Source organism: Crinia signifera, chromosome 5 (genome assembly GCF_055691185.1).
Source record: "Crinia signifera chromosome 5, ASM5569118v1, whole genome shotgun sequence".
In the NCBI taxonomy this organism is placed as follows: Eukaryota; Metazoa; Chordata; class Amphibia; order Anura; family Myobatrachidae; genus Crinia; species Crinia signifera.
In genome coordinates this window covers 261,056,341-261,073,580 of record NC_139221.1, presented here as the reverse complement: position 1 = coordinate 261,073,580, position 17,240 = coordinate 261,056,341, and the positions used below count along the sequence as shown (strand labels likewise).

Here is a 17,240-nt window from a genome sequence, read left to right as displayed (position 1 = left end):
TTTAGGTTGAAAAAAGATGCAGGTCCACCAAGTTCCTTCTTTTTGCAGGACCTGTTAGAAGGTGTATATTATACTCACGTCTCCAGAGTCCTGTGGTAATGCTGCAGAAATCGCCATGTTCCTGAAGACCTGTTCATGCAGAGTAGATTTAGGCAAAGTGTCAGTGTCTTCTCACTACTTTGACATGAGAGAGGAGGACTGCACACGGACCCCCTCATCTCTTAAACTGCCCCTGTGTCTGACTACTGGCTGTAAAACATACATGCAGAAATGTATGTGATGTATGTGCTGGTTACCAGGGATCCACAGCGCTGTCTATCACAGCTGCCACTGCACCCCAGATGCTGCATTCTGCTTCACCATCCTTCAAAGTCTGCCCCCAGACTCCTGTAAAAAACAGCCAATGGGAGTCTGGGAGCGGGCTTTTAAGAACACTAATTCCTATTGCTGAGTCCTGGGTGCATACAGCAGCTGTGATAAACACATCGCTGCCCAGGGCCGTCAATATACAACAGCATTGTCGGCCCGGGCATTTGGGGTCCCTCCACCCCCATTCATGGGAACCTTTTTTAATCAAAAACAAAAATCATAACATGCCCCTGCTGTGGACCCATGCACCATCTCTTTACTTTTTTCCATACAGTAAATGGTGGTCAGCAGCACTCTGATTGGTGGATAGCTCCAGCCATCCACCAATAAGCATGGTGATAGCCATTCACTGTCTGGCTGCAGGCTGGGAGGCAGCTAGAGAAGCCTGGACTCTGATGGATAGTACCAGGCACTCAGGCAGCATTATCTACTGCCTCCCAACAAGCTCAGAAGGCAGATACCCACAACCCAATCTGCCCCAGCTCGTAGGTCTAAAGAATTAGGGGACCCTTGGGCAACTTCCCATTGAACCCATACATTGGTGCTGCCAATCCTGGGATAAATCATGCCACACATATATTCCATACAACTTAATCCTACATGCATACGCAGTTCCTACGTCATCAGGTTTGTACGTCAACATTGGGTTGTGTACAAATCAATGGTGTGAGGAAGATTGTCGGAGTTAGCGATATAATAAATAGCAGAAGTGGCATATGTGGTTATTGCCGGCTTGTGTATAGTTTGGAACGCTCAGATATTTTCGAATTTCTATGTGAACATCAATACGAGAAGAGGAAAGCCGAGTAAGCAGAAAGGTCGGAGGAATTTATTGTAAAGCTGAAAGGGTTCCCATAAAGACAGACTATGTGGAGCTATATCATACTGCCCTTACGCCTGCACCCGTGCAGCCTTTCCGAGACCCTGGACCCAACCAGTAATTATCCTTTCTGCTTTGCCATGTATGCTTTCATATAAGACATATGCACCATTAACATTTTTTTGTTTAAGTATTCCAGCAAAATACAGCTCAAAAGCGTATTTCAGAGAAACATATGTATCAGGGCAGAAGGTCGGGCTCTGAAGCTGGAAATGTGAGAAAAATCTACTTACTGAGATAGTGCCAGATTTATATACCGGCCTCTCAGCAGAGGTGGAACTTCACCGGAATACAGCTGTACTTGGGATACAGGAAACGCTGGCTTCTCATTATAATGATACTGGGTGTGAGGTCAGAGGTTAGATCAGATGGTAACTGGATTGAACAGCAAAGGTCAATTAGATGTGATTTGTAATTTTTATTGTTCCTTACCATTTTCTTATTTATTTTAAAACCAATATTATGATTTATGTATATCCAGGAATTAAATAAAAAAAACATTAGTGTGTAAGATTTGCATGTGCGCAATAGAGGTGACCCCGGGAACGTGGCACAAGAAGTCCTAATTTTTTGCTGTCCCTGTTCCATTTTATTTGATAGATTTAAATAATGCTTTTCTGCCTGGTTCTGAGGTGTCAATGCTGCACGCAAGCGGCTGTTGTATGCATCCTGATGCTTACCACTCTAAAGGCCACTATACACTAGGCCAACTTGTCCTGATGAAAATTCAGACCCGATTTCACTTGAGCTCCCCCTAAAGCTCCCAGGGAAGTCTCACATTGAATTTGGCATTAATGTGCCATTTTTACATACAATAAATCGCATGTAAAGGCGTTTCAGTGTCTACATCATAAAATGGATCATAAGACCTAATGGCCCTGTCAACTTAACCCCATGTTGACCTTCAGACATGTCTACCTTGATGCATGTCGAACTGGTTCTGGCCACTGACCTGTGACAGGGCTGCCGTCCTCCCCATCTGCCGCTCCTGGCTCCCCCTCCCAGCTGGTGACTCCTGCATTCCCGCGATGCTTCTACCGCCTAGGAATCCAGGATCCTGTCCTGCCCAACCAATCAGCGTGGGGCGCGTCCCAGGGGACCCGCCCATTTTTAAGAAACGGAGTCCCTGGTCAGTGTTCATGCGAACCCAGGACTCCGTCTCCAGCTGGCACAGCGGGCGAACTGGGGGAGCAGGGCAGGGGAGCCGGCAGCAGAGTGCACAGCTCCGGCGCCCGTTGATATTACGGCGCCCAGAGCACGTGTGCCGCCGGCTCCGCCCTAGCTACGCCGCTTGGTGTAACGATAGTGGGTTATTTGTGCTCACCTGTGTACAAATGAATGAAGAATATGTGCATTATTAATGTAATCAATTCTAGATGTAATGAACAGAATAACAATTGAGAGTCTCAGTATTGTAGCTAGTGTCAAGGTGCATACACACTGGCCGATATATCGGCCATTCCATTGAACGGCTGATATATCGATAGACTTGGTCACTGTTTAGCACCGATATGTCTAGGAATGGTGTCGTTCACAGATATATCGCGTCAGCTGTGAGTAGGGCCTATCTGCCAAACACCCATACAGCACCTGCAGGAGTCTCTGTGATTGACAGCTTAATGGGCAGGTCCATGCAAATACCTCCGCAATGTTGTGATGTCAGTCCTTACGGAGCAGGCAGCGTGTATGTACGTCAGTAGATATATACGGCACTGCGAAACACTTGTGGCGCCTTATAAATAAAATAATAATAATATATCTGCAGATCAATTGATCTGCAGATATATCTACTAGTGTTTACCAAGCATTAGAGTATAATACAGTTTGATATAAAAAAAAAACACAGGAAAACAAATAGAATCATTTATTGTGTATCATCTGTCACATGACTTTATTGCACCTACATGGGGAATAAGGTCATTGCTTTTAGGTCTGATTCTGATCTGTACGTTAAGTTGTTAACACCTTCACATCTGCAAATCTGTACGTAGCGAATGTGTGCAAACATGAAAATGCCATGGCCACTTGTAAATGTGTCTGCAGTTCAGTTGCCACAATCACATTGCCACACAAAGACTGTAACTGACCATCCCATCACATACGTAGCATAGTCACACGATGATTTCTAAACTATGAAAAAGTCGGCATTGTGTACAAGTTTGAATCAGGCACTATGTACACACAGTAATGGCCCTTTCAGATTGCAAATGGCGGGTCGCACCTGGGATTTGAACACGGGTCCGTCCCGGGAGCAACCTGGCATATGCAAGGTTTAAGCTCCCCACAGAGACCCAGAACACTGATGTCAGACAGTGCGGAGCGGAGCGGCGGTGTGACATTGGGGGCAGAGGAGGAGGCAGTGCTTGGAGCTGACGCTGTCTCCAAGTGCTGCCTCCTCCATAGTGTGAACAGGACCCAGGCCCCTAGACCCGGGTTCGCCGTTCACACTGTGCAACAACCCGGGTCAGAGCTGTGTTCAACCCTGGGTTTTGACCTGGGTTGAAATACTGGGTTGCTCGACCTGGGAATTTTGTTAGTGGTGCTTTCACACCACAGCCCAATCCGAGTAGACACAGACACAGCAATAACCCGGATCCAGAGGTGCGATCTGAAAGGGGTATAACATAGTCTATTCATACTTTTGTAGGCACAGGTTTAAAAATATATATATGATGTGAATGTTCAAATATTCTCTCTGTAAAGCGCTGCCGAATATGTGTGCACTATATAAGAAACTGTTAATAAACTAATAAATTAAATAAATAAATTTCCAACTATTATTTACCCCACAAAGTGTTATATAAATGTAACACAATGTAAGAACTGTGGACTTTTAAATAGCTTCAACAACATAGAGGCCAGAATGGCGTTGCATTTAAATGACTCGCTATGTATTATTGAAAATGTGTATTTGTGGTCAAACACCGCCATCTACTGTTCATTGGCAGCATTACATTACTGCTGCACCGCATTTAAACCATGCAAAAAGTACTATGAAAAAGCAAATTATATTTATCTGTATACAATCATAGTATTGAGTCAAAAATGTATGTGTGCTTTTATAATGTAATAATGCTACAGATTCCTGCTTTAGATGGATATTATCATAAAACAACAGTGGAAGACTGTATGAAGACATTTAACTGCAAATTCCATTAACACCAATATGTAAAACTCTCACACATCTCAGGAAACTATGCCCAACATCTCCGAAATCCAATGGGAACTTATGGGATCTACCATGAAATGCATGCCGGTTTATTATTTAGCTGGGAGAAGGTGAGACAGCACAAATATAGCATGTTTTCATAAATAGGATCAATCAATATCAATCTCTGAGTGTGCTGAAAGTATATTTGTACTTTTATAATGTCCTTTGTATCGGTCTGTCACAGCACCTATACTTGTATCCATACCTTCCAGTTCATATGGGCACTTTATGCAAGTGACAGCAGGTAGGAGACAAGCAGGAAGTACAATGGCTTAGTCATATGACCTCTGCTGGAAGAGCTTAGTAATGACAAGTGGAATAATCAGCACAGATGGAAAAGAGAATATTGTCTATTTTTGAGGACACAGATGTGGTGACATCAGGGCAGGTGCAAGGTTTTTTGGCATTCTAGGCCAAACTTAAGCTTACTGCTGCCACCACCACCCACACATCAATGCTGAATTTCCTGAACACCTGCCTTTTGCAATAAGTTCAAAACAGATGGCTCTCCCAGGGGTAAATTTACTAAGATGGGAGTTCAATTGAAGATGAGATCAGGCCCTATATCCCAATCAGGATTTATATATTATCTGCTAGAAGATGCTAAATAAGTAAGTAGAATCTGATTGGTAGCTATGTACAACACCCCATCTTCAAGAGAACTCCCATCTAAGTAAATGTAGTCCTGAAAGTCATCCTTAATTTTATTTTAGACTCAGGGGTGTCCCCAAATTTTGGATCCCCATTGGCAACTGCCTATAGATGCCGAAAGGTATAGCTGGCCCAGGGTTACATCACATGTTTGTCTTATGTCATATCTCATCAGCAATAAGAGATTTGGCTTATGGTATATACCCTGTTTTATGTACCTACATTTTGTTTAATTTTTGACAATGAGCCTAATTCTGCATGGATCACTACGAAGAACACGGCCATTACAGGAATTGCGTTCTTTGCGCAAAGCGTGATGCATTTGCAGAACTATTCGCCAGAACATCAGATTATCTTCCATCTGCACGTCAAAGGCCTCCACACGTCTGCTAAAGAATCGGGCTGTGGCCATCGCTGATGTCAGAGACCCACCCACCTTGGCACGTCTGCGTTTGGACAGACGCACCCAGAAAACGCCATGTTTCCTCCCCTAAACACTGACTTCGCATCAATCAAATTGCAATTCCATTGAAGAAGATTGCCGAAGCAGGATCATTTTCAAATTGCATGCGTACCATGTGAACGCTGCACGTGCGCCGTCATTCAATAATTGACATAATTGCCTTTTCTCAATTTAGCAATTCAGTCTGGATTAGAGCCTGTTGTTACCCAGTTTTTTTTTTTTCACTGTCTACCATTGTAAAGAGCAACGGCATCTGCTGCGCTAAAGAAGAAACTGTAAATAAACGGATTAGGCTCTGTGGGCATGATTCAGTATAGATTGCAAAATTGAAATCTTTCTCTAATGGGTAAAAGCCATGCTGCACTGCAGGTGGGGCAGATGTAACATGTGCAGAGAGAGGGGGTTGTGGGGTGTGTTCAAACTGCAATTACAGTGTAAGTATAAAGCAGCCAGTATTTGCCCTGCACAGAAACAAAATAAGTTTCACAAATCTAACTCTCTCTTCACATTACATCTGCCCCACCTGCAGTGCATGACTTTGCCGATTAGAGAACGATTTTGCCTTTGTGAACCATGTTAAATCAGGCCCTATATCCCAAATGATGTAATTATATGTATGCAAAGTTAACCATAAACTGGTTTTGAGTTGAAGCTATCTCAGTAGCTGTACAGAGCAGCATGGCTGTTATCTTCAATGGGGCCGGCACCTGCAGAACAGTCTTCATGGGCTCATGTAGCTGCAGGTCCCTATAGCAGCTACAACAATGGCTACCTGGTATTTACAAGACAATGCAGAGGGGTAGCATTGGGCAAATTACCTATACACCACCATCTTTATTATTATTATTATATGGTACACACATATTACTTTACAAATACTATTTGGCTATTCACACCAGTCCCTGCCCCAATGGAGCTTATAATCTATGTTCCCTGCCACATGCACATGCACATACATTCACACACTAGGGTTAATAATTTGGTTTGGGAGCCAATTAACTTGTATATTTTGATAGGAAATTGGAGTACCCAAAGGAAAAAAACACACACAGTTATGGCCATAGTGGGATTCAAACCCATGACCTCAGTGCGCATTACACGGTCCGCACTGCCCATCTTTATGAACTATATGTTGCCTTGGCAACCAAGGAGAAGCGGTTTAGAGAGTATGGGACAAGATGTACTAAGCCTCGAAAAGTGATCAAATCAATCAGCTACTAACTGTCACTTTTCAAATCCAGTCTGCTACATGGCAGTTTCGAGCTGATTACCTTGTACTTTATCTCTCTCCATTTTATCACTTTTCAAGCTTAGTACATCTCGCCCCAGGAATGGTTATTGCTATTAATGTCAGAGTAACTTAAAAAACAATAAAAATAATGTGGTGTTATTACGATGACGCTTTTTAAATTAATTGACACCATTAACATGAATTTTACTGTGTATACTTTTACATGTTGCTGTTCCCTTTACTGCTATGCCAGTCTGTGCCAGCCAGTAAGGCATGTATATTTGTAGAGTGATAAAAACTTGTCTCTTTCTTTTTATACACTATATTATGTAAACCATAATTTCACTGGGAAAATTATAGAAATGTGTCTGTAATTGTAGATAATTATATACTGTATGTACATATATAACAAAGTTTTGTTTTATAGTTCCTAGTATGAAAAAACCTTTGTAATGCTGTGTACACACGGGGGCGATAGGGGTTGAAATCGCTGGGAATAAGGTCGCTGAGCGACCATATTGCCAGTGATTGGAGTGTGCATAAATCGTGGGAATATGGTCGCTGAGCGACCATATTGCCAGTGATTGGAGTGTGCATAAATCGTGCATAAATCGCCGGGTGCGCGCTCCCGTTTTCAGCTCCTGAATGGTCGCTGGTCGGAGGAACATGCTCCTCCGACCAGCGACATCCCCTGCCTCTTCTCCCAGCAGTGTTTAAATTTTAAAAAACCAGAGATGGTCGCAGATGAAAACGGGACACGGGGCAATATGATTGCTGAGCAATATATTGCCAGCGATCATATTGCCCCGTGTGTACACACCTTTAGTGACTTTTCTCCCATTTCTCAGGCAATGCAACACTAATAGGGCAGGGGAGGATTTTCAACAGCTCCAGAACCCAATTACAACAATGTAACACAGCAAGATGACTGACCCTAAAGTCTACTACACCAAATAATCTCTCTGTGCATATTTTATATTAATTTAATATATTTTAACCGGGATACGGTCAGTTGGTCGACCTAAAGATAGTCAACAGTCGACATGGCACAAGGTCGACAGGTGGTTAGGTGGACACAAGCATTAAGTTGATGAGGTCTAGGTCGACAGTCAAAAGGTAATGGTGTTTTTCACAGTTTTTTGAGCCGACATGTGCCGACAGGCGGTATTTAATGCCCTACCATCCACTAGGGCATGGCGGGAGAATAAAATAGAGTGCCGAGCGCATGAGGACGTGGTGCACTTAAAACTATGTCCATGTCGACTGTGTCAACATTAGTGCCAAAAAACAGTGAAAAACCCCATGTCGAACTTTTGACTGTCGGCCTAGACAATGTTGACCTAACCACCTGTCGACCTTGTGCCATGTTGACCTTGACACCTGTTGACCTTCCAGTATGTAGACCTAGTGGTGTCGACCTAATAACTGTCGACCATCTTTAGGTCGACCCAATGATCCGTACCCCTTTAACCATCTAGTAGTGGTAAAATAACTTGGAGGTATTTGCAGCATAAAAAGAAAGGTGTGGGCTTTAATGCTGGTTCTGTAAACTGATTCGGAATTTATTACTCATTTTATTGCAAGAGTTAATTTTTTGGACGATCTGTCGTTTGGCGACAATCATAACGATAAATCATCCACATTGCCCAATGTGTACACTCCAGTGAGTCGTGCATCGCGTATTTTGCTCAGCCCTACCTGACGCACAATCTGAGCATGTCATTGATGATGTTTAGCCCGTCGTGCAGTGTGTACCCACTATCTACATTTATACCTAATAATTCATTACCATCCAAACTACCACAGCGTGTCTGTACCATAGCCTTTCTCCAGGACTAAAGGGAAATCATTTACAATGATGTGAATGTGGGTTCCCATTATCTAGTGTATACCCACATCCAGATACTGTTTATTACAGAGAAGGAGTTTATTAAACATAAAAAATATTTAGGATCCATGTACATCATATTGGGTTAGAATCCAGTAGATCCAGCAATGTCCAGCTGTCAGCTAATGAGGGCTTCCCTCCATCGATGGCACACCAAAACCGATGTTTTGCGGTTGTTGTTGTTTTTTTCAAAGCCCCGGGATATGGAGCATAACTCCGCCCCTGAGAACCGTGAACCTCCACCCCTGTGTATTGATTGGCCCACAGGCCAATCAGTCAAACAAAATGGATGACCATCGATATGTCAAAATATCGATGGTCATCCATTGCATAATTTTACACTATCGATGTCCAGTTGCACTATTGCCATTGATGGTAACCATCGATGGCAATGGTAAGGATGGCCATCCCTAATGATCCAGTGGTGAGTTTCGCTAACCCTAACAAATAGCCCTCCCCTCATACAGCCCAATCCTAACTCTCCATTACTGGTCAGTGCAGAATGTCAACATTGTAAACATGCCAACATGTTCAGTGTCATCACTTTAACCATTAAATGGGGGAGAAGGTATTCAAGTGCTTTCCACTCTATAGTGGTCTATTTACTAAGACTGGAGAGAGATAAACTACCAACCAGCTTTTGTCCTTTTTCAAACACAGCCTGCAACATGGCAGTTAAAAGCTGATTTGTTGGTACTTTGGGCCTTATTTTAGTTCACTCTTTCTCACAAAATCCTTCTTAGATGGGTAAAACCATGTGCACTGCAGGTGGGGCAGATGTAACTTGTGCAGATATAATTAGATTTGGGTGGGGTTTTACTTCAAAGTAAGATCTATATTGCAGTGTAAAAATAAAGCAGCCAGTATTTTCCCTTCACAGAAACAAAATAACTCACCCAAATCTAATTATCTCTGCACATTTTACATCTGCCCCCCTGCAGTGCACATGGTTTTGTCCATCTAAGAAGGATTTTGTCAGAAAGAGTGAACCAAAATAAGGCCCAATTTATCTCTCTTTATCTGTCCAGTTTATCTTTATCTCTCCAAGGCTTAGTAAATAGACAACTATAGTTTACTAACTATAGAGGGGAATTCAATAAGCCAGACTCAAAAAATAAATAAAAAACTGCATCACATAGCCTGTTTTTGCGAGACACAGTGGTGTTAACACATAGGTCCAGGAACTTATGCAGATTCTGGTGTAGATGTATGAAGCGGTGATAAGGGAGAAGAAGTAATACATTGGTACTTTATCACTAGCCAATCAGCTCCTAAATGTCCCTTTTTAAACCCAGCCTGTTACTTAACAGTCAGGAGCTGATTGGCCGGTGATAATGTACCAGGCACTTTATCACTTCTCCTCCCTTATCACCGCTTCATACATCTACCCCTCTATGTGTTCATGCCTGAAAGCAGGTAACTTAATACCTGGACTGTAAGTGAATAGTTCTAAGCACAAAAGCTCAGGCTATCCTGGTTATTCATCCTCTTTAAAATATTTGGCTTACTGAACTGACCCCTTGGTCTCAAGATATGTGGCTAATGTTACCAAAAAAAAAAAAAAGTAGAAGAAGTAAACAAATACAGCGTACACTGTATGAGTCCAAAAACACACACACACCCAAACTAAAATATATATTCACATATTGAAATTGTATACCATGCCTATCCAGTCCAATGGTGTGTACACACAGTGCAATTTGGGCTATAGATGGTGACTATATCATCATGATCGATAGCTTGTTAGTGCAAATCGCACTGCGTTTTGATGCACCCGAACGCAATTCGATCCCAATGAGTGGCCCTGCAGAATCAGAATCAAAAGTAGAAACAGACTGTGTCTATTTCTACTATTTTGGAACTAGGGACTTGCTGCTCACTGCAGCATGCCCCCCCTGTGCCGTCCCTCCCTCCCCGCCAATGCCGGCACATGTTTTACTGTTGTAATAAGACATGTAATAAAACAAAGCATGTGGAATTATACAAAACTCTGCTTGGGTCTGTGCCTGTATCATGGCCCTGTGCATTTACATTACATTTTATTTTATAGTGTAGTCTAGCCTGATAATCAGATTACCCAAAACTTTCCAGTGAATAGATAATCTTACAGAGAAGAGTGCTGTTACCAGTGGCAGTGGGAGCCCATATCTTTATACTGCTATTATGATCCCTATACGTTTGTACTATGTTTATAACATCTAGGTTTTAACATTTATTTCTATTGTTCATTTCTGAGAAAAAGAATATAAATTAAAAATGGAAAGCTAACAAACAGAAGATCTTTAACCAAAGTCAAGTTTATTTTTTTCACGCTATGGGTACAAAAAAGCTACCTTTCCATGAAGCGTTAAATTAAGAAGGTAATAGGAAGACTGTGAGACACGCCAGAAATTGGGGTAGACATCACACAGTTAAAATGAGCCTGCCGGGATGCAATTAATTAAAAACAGCAATCCTTGTCCCCATAAGAGTCCAGGGAATTAGTCAGGAAAGAGGAAATGCCCTGTTTTTAATATCCTCTAAGTTGGTGGCCTAAACATAAATGAGACAAGAACGTGAGAGGAGATGGTGATTGTAGACTGAATGTTATACCTAATGATACAGATGTAATGAACAATCATGGGGAGAATGCAACACAATAGAGAGAAAGACAAAAGGAGACTTATAGGGTTCCAGCATCTATGGATTAATATTTAGAATACAGAATGCTCTCTCAGTGACTGCAGCTCTCGCTGTGTGACTGCAGCTCTCTCTGTCAATGCAGCTCTCTCCATCTCTCTCTCTCTATCTGACTACAGCTCTCTCTGTGACTGCAGCTCTCCCTGTGTCTCCATCTCCCTCAGTGACTACAGCTCTCTCTGTTACTGCAGCTCCCCTACAGCTCTCTGTGATTGTGGCTCTCCCTATAACTGCAGCTCTCCCTGTGTCTCCATCTCTCTCTGTGACTGCAGCTCTCTCTGTGACTGCAGCTCTCCCTGTGTCTTCATCTCTCTCTGTGACTGCAGCTCTGTGACTGCAGCTCTCCCTGTGTCTCCATCTCTCTCTGTGACTGCAGCTCTCTCTGTGACTGCAGCTCTCCCTGTGTCTCCATCTCTCTCTGTGAGTGCAGCTCTGTGACTGCAGCTCTCCCCGTGTCTCCATCTCTCTCTGTGACTGCAGCTCTCCCTGTGTCTTCATCTCTCTCTGTGACTGCAGCTCTCCCTGTGTCTCCATCTCTCTCTCTGTGACTACTTGCCAAAAAACATAAATATTTAATAGCTTGTCCTCATTTCCTCCAGGGGCATGCCAAAAGGACATGATATTCACTAGAGTACACTCATTAATCCAGAGCGTACATGTGATCCATACCAAACCAGTCTCTGTGTTATTATTGATACATTGCGCTTAGACATTTAAGTGCAATTAGTTGCTAATTGATGTGTCAAGGGACAATCTTGGTAGGTTATAGAAATAAAGAAATTAGAATGTCCTAAAAGGAACAGAACGCCGCTGTTTATCGCATCTACACATTTATAAATACTTTAAAATATTGCAGCTCTGAAGAAAGGACAGTAGGCTCTCTAAACCCTCTGTCTCACGTTTGTTCCTCCAAAACAGTCTCATACTGTATGTACTTGTTCTGTTTATGTATGTATTATATTTTGTGTCTTTTGGCATTCTGTCATGGGCAGCATGGACAGTGTCATGGTTAGCATTACTGCCTCACACTGCTGAGGTCATGGGTTCGACTCCCATCATGGCCTCAGCAGTATAGCGTTTGTATGGGTGCTGGACGGGGTCCCGACAGTAAAAATCCCGACAGACATTAACCCGACATTGGGATCCCAATTGTTAAAACACTGATGGCCGGGTTCCCGGTGCCCGTCGACTATTCTCCCTTGTGGGGGTCCACGACCCCCATTGAGGGAGAATAGAATATGTGGCGAGCGTAGCGAGCGACCGCAGTGTGGCGAGTGCAGCGAGCCCACAAGGGGCATTGTTGCGCTGGCCACGCTGTCTGAGTCTGGCCAATTGGGATCCTGACGTCATGCTAATGACTGTCGGGATCCTGACTGTCGGAACGGCATACCATACCCGTTTGTATTTTCTCCCTGCGCTTGCAATCAATCCAAAAACATACTGGTACATGTGGTATGGAATATAGATAGTAAGCGAGCGCAGCGAGCCCGCAAGGGGTGTTGGCCACGCTGTCTGAGTCCGGCCAGTCGGGATCCCAACGTCGGACTAATGACTGTCGGGATCCCGACTGTCGGAGCGGCATACCATACCCGTTTGTATTTTCTACCTTCGCTTGCGTGGGTTTCCTGCCACAATCCAAAAACATACTGGTACACGTGGTACGAAATATAGATTGTAAGTTCCACTGGGGCAGGGACAGATGTGAATTTATAATATTCCCTGTAAAGTGCTGCAGAATATGTGTGCGCTATATAAATAAATGTTAATAAATAAATACATTCTGATTTCCAATTATTCTACATGCAAATAAAATTCACACAACAATACAGTATTCAGGAGGAGTTCCGGTTTAACGGAAATGGGCAAAAAAACCAAACCAATCACAGGCACACTTTTTACACACACAATTGCCACATGTAATAAAATCAGTTCTACTGTTCCCTCACTTTCATGATTAATCATATATGAGGGAGAACTGAGTGGTACTTTAGGAGCAAATAAATAATTTAATGAAAAGTGTTTGTGTAAAGTGGTGAGAGGTTTCCTTATTTGTGCAGTGCCACTTTGGATAAGGTTCCCACTCTCTCGCTTCTGGACTGTGGAGTTTTCCTTATGTGGGAGTAGGTGTGTCCCATCCACACACAACAATTTACTAACATTTCATTTCTCCAATCTGCCAATTATCATCTGCTTTGAGGGCTGGATTAAAACAATAGTAATACTGGGCTCCGAAATCTCGCAGCCCAATGATCAGGTCCCTATGTTATTTGATGCAGCATATAACTCCCGATTTCCTATTTGGGAACATTCTGCTTGATCCATACAGATTTAGATGAATTTAAGGAGGTTATTCTGATTTCTTCGGGTTATTCTGATTTCTTCGGTCCACCGTGCGAACGTGCAGACACAGAGTGCGAGCAGGCAAGGCGAAACTACATGTTCACCATCCTGCTCGCACCTAGCAGTGTGGGTGGGGCGGGGGGCGGTGGCAGGAGGCATAGCCCATGGGAATGCCCAGGGTTTCATGTGCGTTCCCATGAAAATGCTGGGCATTCCCGTGCAAGTCACCCGGTGATGTCAGCTGCCCGCCTGCTTCCCACACAGTTGCTGACCATCGAATGATTTCTCCCCTGCACCCAAGGTTGCAAATGGATGATTATGCAAATCATCCATTCGCAGCCGTGCGGAGATCGTGGGAGCGATGGGGGCAGCCAGCACTGCGGCCAGCATTTAGTCCACTCGCAATGCTGTGAATTTTACAGCATTGCGTGTGGGCTGAAATAAGGTCCTAAGTGTATAAAATATAATATAAATATCTAGTTACAAGCTTAGCCCTTTTTATAGTAAATAATAATAATTTAATAGAAAAATCTTTTACAAAGAAAGCATATGTTCCCAAGTGAATCTAGTAATTGCCCTAAATGTAGCGTTACCATGCAGACGTCATTCACATCATGTGGTTGTGTCCAAAGATCCACCGCTATAGGAGCAAAGGTTTGACTTTTATCAACATCTGCTGGAGCTGCATTTACCCAACCATCCTATACCTCTATCGATAACCAATTTTTCTGTATGGAGACAGATTGTAGCATAACCATTCTCATTCTCATCCTCGCACTTATTGTAACTGCAGCTTACAGAATTCTGCTCTATAAGTGGACCATGAAATCTAATCCATGATTACTGAGATACAGGCTGCTCTCTTGGACCTTATTTATTTTGAGATATGCCAAAAAGAAGAAGAAAAATAATTCCTACATGGGGCACTCTAGGCTGACTTATTTTGTTAATTCAGGAATCTTATACCTTTGTAAGTTGTCCCAAGAAAATTTGTTAAAATATAACTTTTATTAATTACAACAAAAAAACAAACATATTTTGAGATATCATTTTTTCTGACTTAGAACGTGGTGTACAGCGTTTTTATAACAAATGGGAATCTTATGTTAACACTCTTCTAACCAGTGTCCCATCATAAATTTCCAGGGTCTTTGAATCAACCACATGGTACTTGCTGCACCAAATTGTCTGATTTAAGACTATTGACTTTGTAAAGGATATGTTATGCCACCTGTATTGCACCTGTACTTACATTGTTTATGGTTCTATGCCTTTTGTACAATACTTTGGATTAAAGTGTTTGATGTGTTGCTACTTTATGATACTTTGCGATGCCTCTGGTTACTCTCCCCTTACCCCATCCCCCCATTTTGCTCTTATTATAGTTGGAAAAAAAATAATTTCACATAATTTAACTATATTGCCATTGGCCTTCATGTACAATGCCTACTATTGTATGCTTCTATATTTTTATAATTATGATCTATTTATGTATTGACACATTAATATTCCTGACATGTCTTAATAAAAGCTTTTTTTTTCAAAAAGAAAAAGTAAATTGACCTTGTCTGCTACAAATTGTTTCTAGAAGACATTATTCAGCAACAATGGACACAGCTAATTTAACAAAAATACATTTAGAAACAAATAAGACAATGATATATAGGAAATGTTGGATATATATGGTCTCAAAGTTGAACTAGTTTTTACTCCTCTGTTTCCCACATGATATCTTTAATATCCTCCTAAATATCCCCTTTCTAAAGGATTGTCTCTTTCAAAACCCTCTTTACACATTTATTGTTTCTTAAGCCCCAAACACACACTAGACTTTTCACTTCTGGAGAAATATTGTAAACCGTATCGTCTGAGCTCCCCTGCAAATAATATAGCGCATAGAAACTGATTGATATTGTTTATTTATTTATTATTTATTAACAGTTTCTTATATAGCGCAGCATATTCCATTGCGCTTTACAATAGGAGAGAGTGATACAACAAACTGGGTATTTACAGACAGTCAAAGGTATGATACAATCTATGATATAGGCCCTTATTCTGGTTCCCTCGCAAAGGCAAATTCCTTCTCAAATGGACAAAACCATGTGCACTGCAGGGGGGGGGGGGGCAGATGTAACATGTGCAGAATGTGCAGAGAAAATTAGATTTGGGTGGGTTTTTACTTCAGAGATCTATATTGCAGTGTAAAAATAAAGCAGTCAGTATTTTCCCTGCACAGAAACAAGTCTATGTTACATCTGCCCCCCTGCAGTGCACATGGTTCTGTCCATTTGAGAAGGAATTTACCATTGCGAGTGAACCAGAATAACCCCCATAGTTCAGTGATTTGTATCTCCCCCACTCCTAACATGGATTGTTAACAATATAATCATCATTAAGCATGCAGCACAGATGACAAAGTGAGGGGGGCAAATAACGATGTGTAGGAGAGCGCATTATTATATTGAGCATACACACTGAGCGATATTATAAATGATATTGCTCAGAAGAGCCAAAATGAGCTATAACTTCAATAATTTTGCTTAATGTATATGAGGCTTAAGATGTATTACATAGAGGGCATGGTGCATTCTGGGTATTTGGCCCAGTCATCATGGTGAAATGACTTGATCGTGCCAATTTACCTCAAACTATCTTCCGATCATGACAACTCCCCTCATACTATCCTAAGAGGACTTTAATATAGGTTATATACGGATGCCTATCACAGCAGCAGTCCTTAGTAAAAATGTCCCAGAGACCTAACAAACCTCAGTTCTCAAATATTGTTAAATGATAGTGGAACTTATAGGCTTGTAAACGTACGGCCGTGGTGTTTTTGGTATGTATATAAAATGCAGCTGTCATGTTGTGAACACTGTTTCTAATAAAACAGGGGAAACATACTATGGATATTCTGCATGCTAAATGGTTTAACATTAAATATGTCTACAAGCTGCAATGACAAATTATATATAAGTGTAGTTGTGATATGTGCTTTATTAAGCTTAGTGGTTTAAATAAGAAACATAAACTCACAATCTTTCATTGGGCAATAAATCTACATTTGATCGTTTTTATAGGCATTAAGTAGCTATATCCATATGTGTTTAGCTGCTAAGATCCCTCTAAATGTGTCCCACATGGAGATGCTGACAGAAGTAGAAATACCATTGGTGCAGCAGGTGCATTGCACCAGGGCCCCTGAGGACTAAGGGGCCCACTGATGCCCAAACCAGCAATGAGTTATCCCCTGGCCCTCCCACAGACCATTTTGAGCAATGTTGGATGAATGGCTCAGTGCAGGTAGCAGGGTGGTCCCCAAAGCCTGAGTGCCTGAGGGATCTGGTCCTTACTGTAGAGAGGGAGGGGTGACCTTGTGTCCAGAGACTGACCAGAGTCCTGCCACCTATGAGCACCGATGATTACAGTCACATGCTGACTCTAACTAACAGACAGCTGTACATTTTCTCTCAATCACTTCTGTCTGTGAAATAAAGGCAGCTCACAATTGGTTTAATTGGCTCT

The 17,240-nt window shown here is 42.2% G+C and overlaps 1 long non-coding RNA gene across 1 annotated transcript in view; it reads left to right on the top strand.

Moving 5' to 3' along the window:
* LOC146081026 (uncharacterized) overlaps window positions 1–17,240 on the top strand; it is a 108,552-nt gene that overhangs the window by 61,394 nt on the left and 29,918 nt on the right. Inside the window, exon 2 of the long non-coding RNA XR_014475051.1 lies at window positions 4,440–4,528. This is a non-coding gene — a long non-coding RNA (uncharacterized LOC146081026). The remainder of the gene's footprint in view (window positions 1–4,439; window positions 4,529–17,240) is intronic.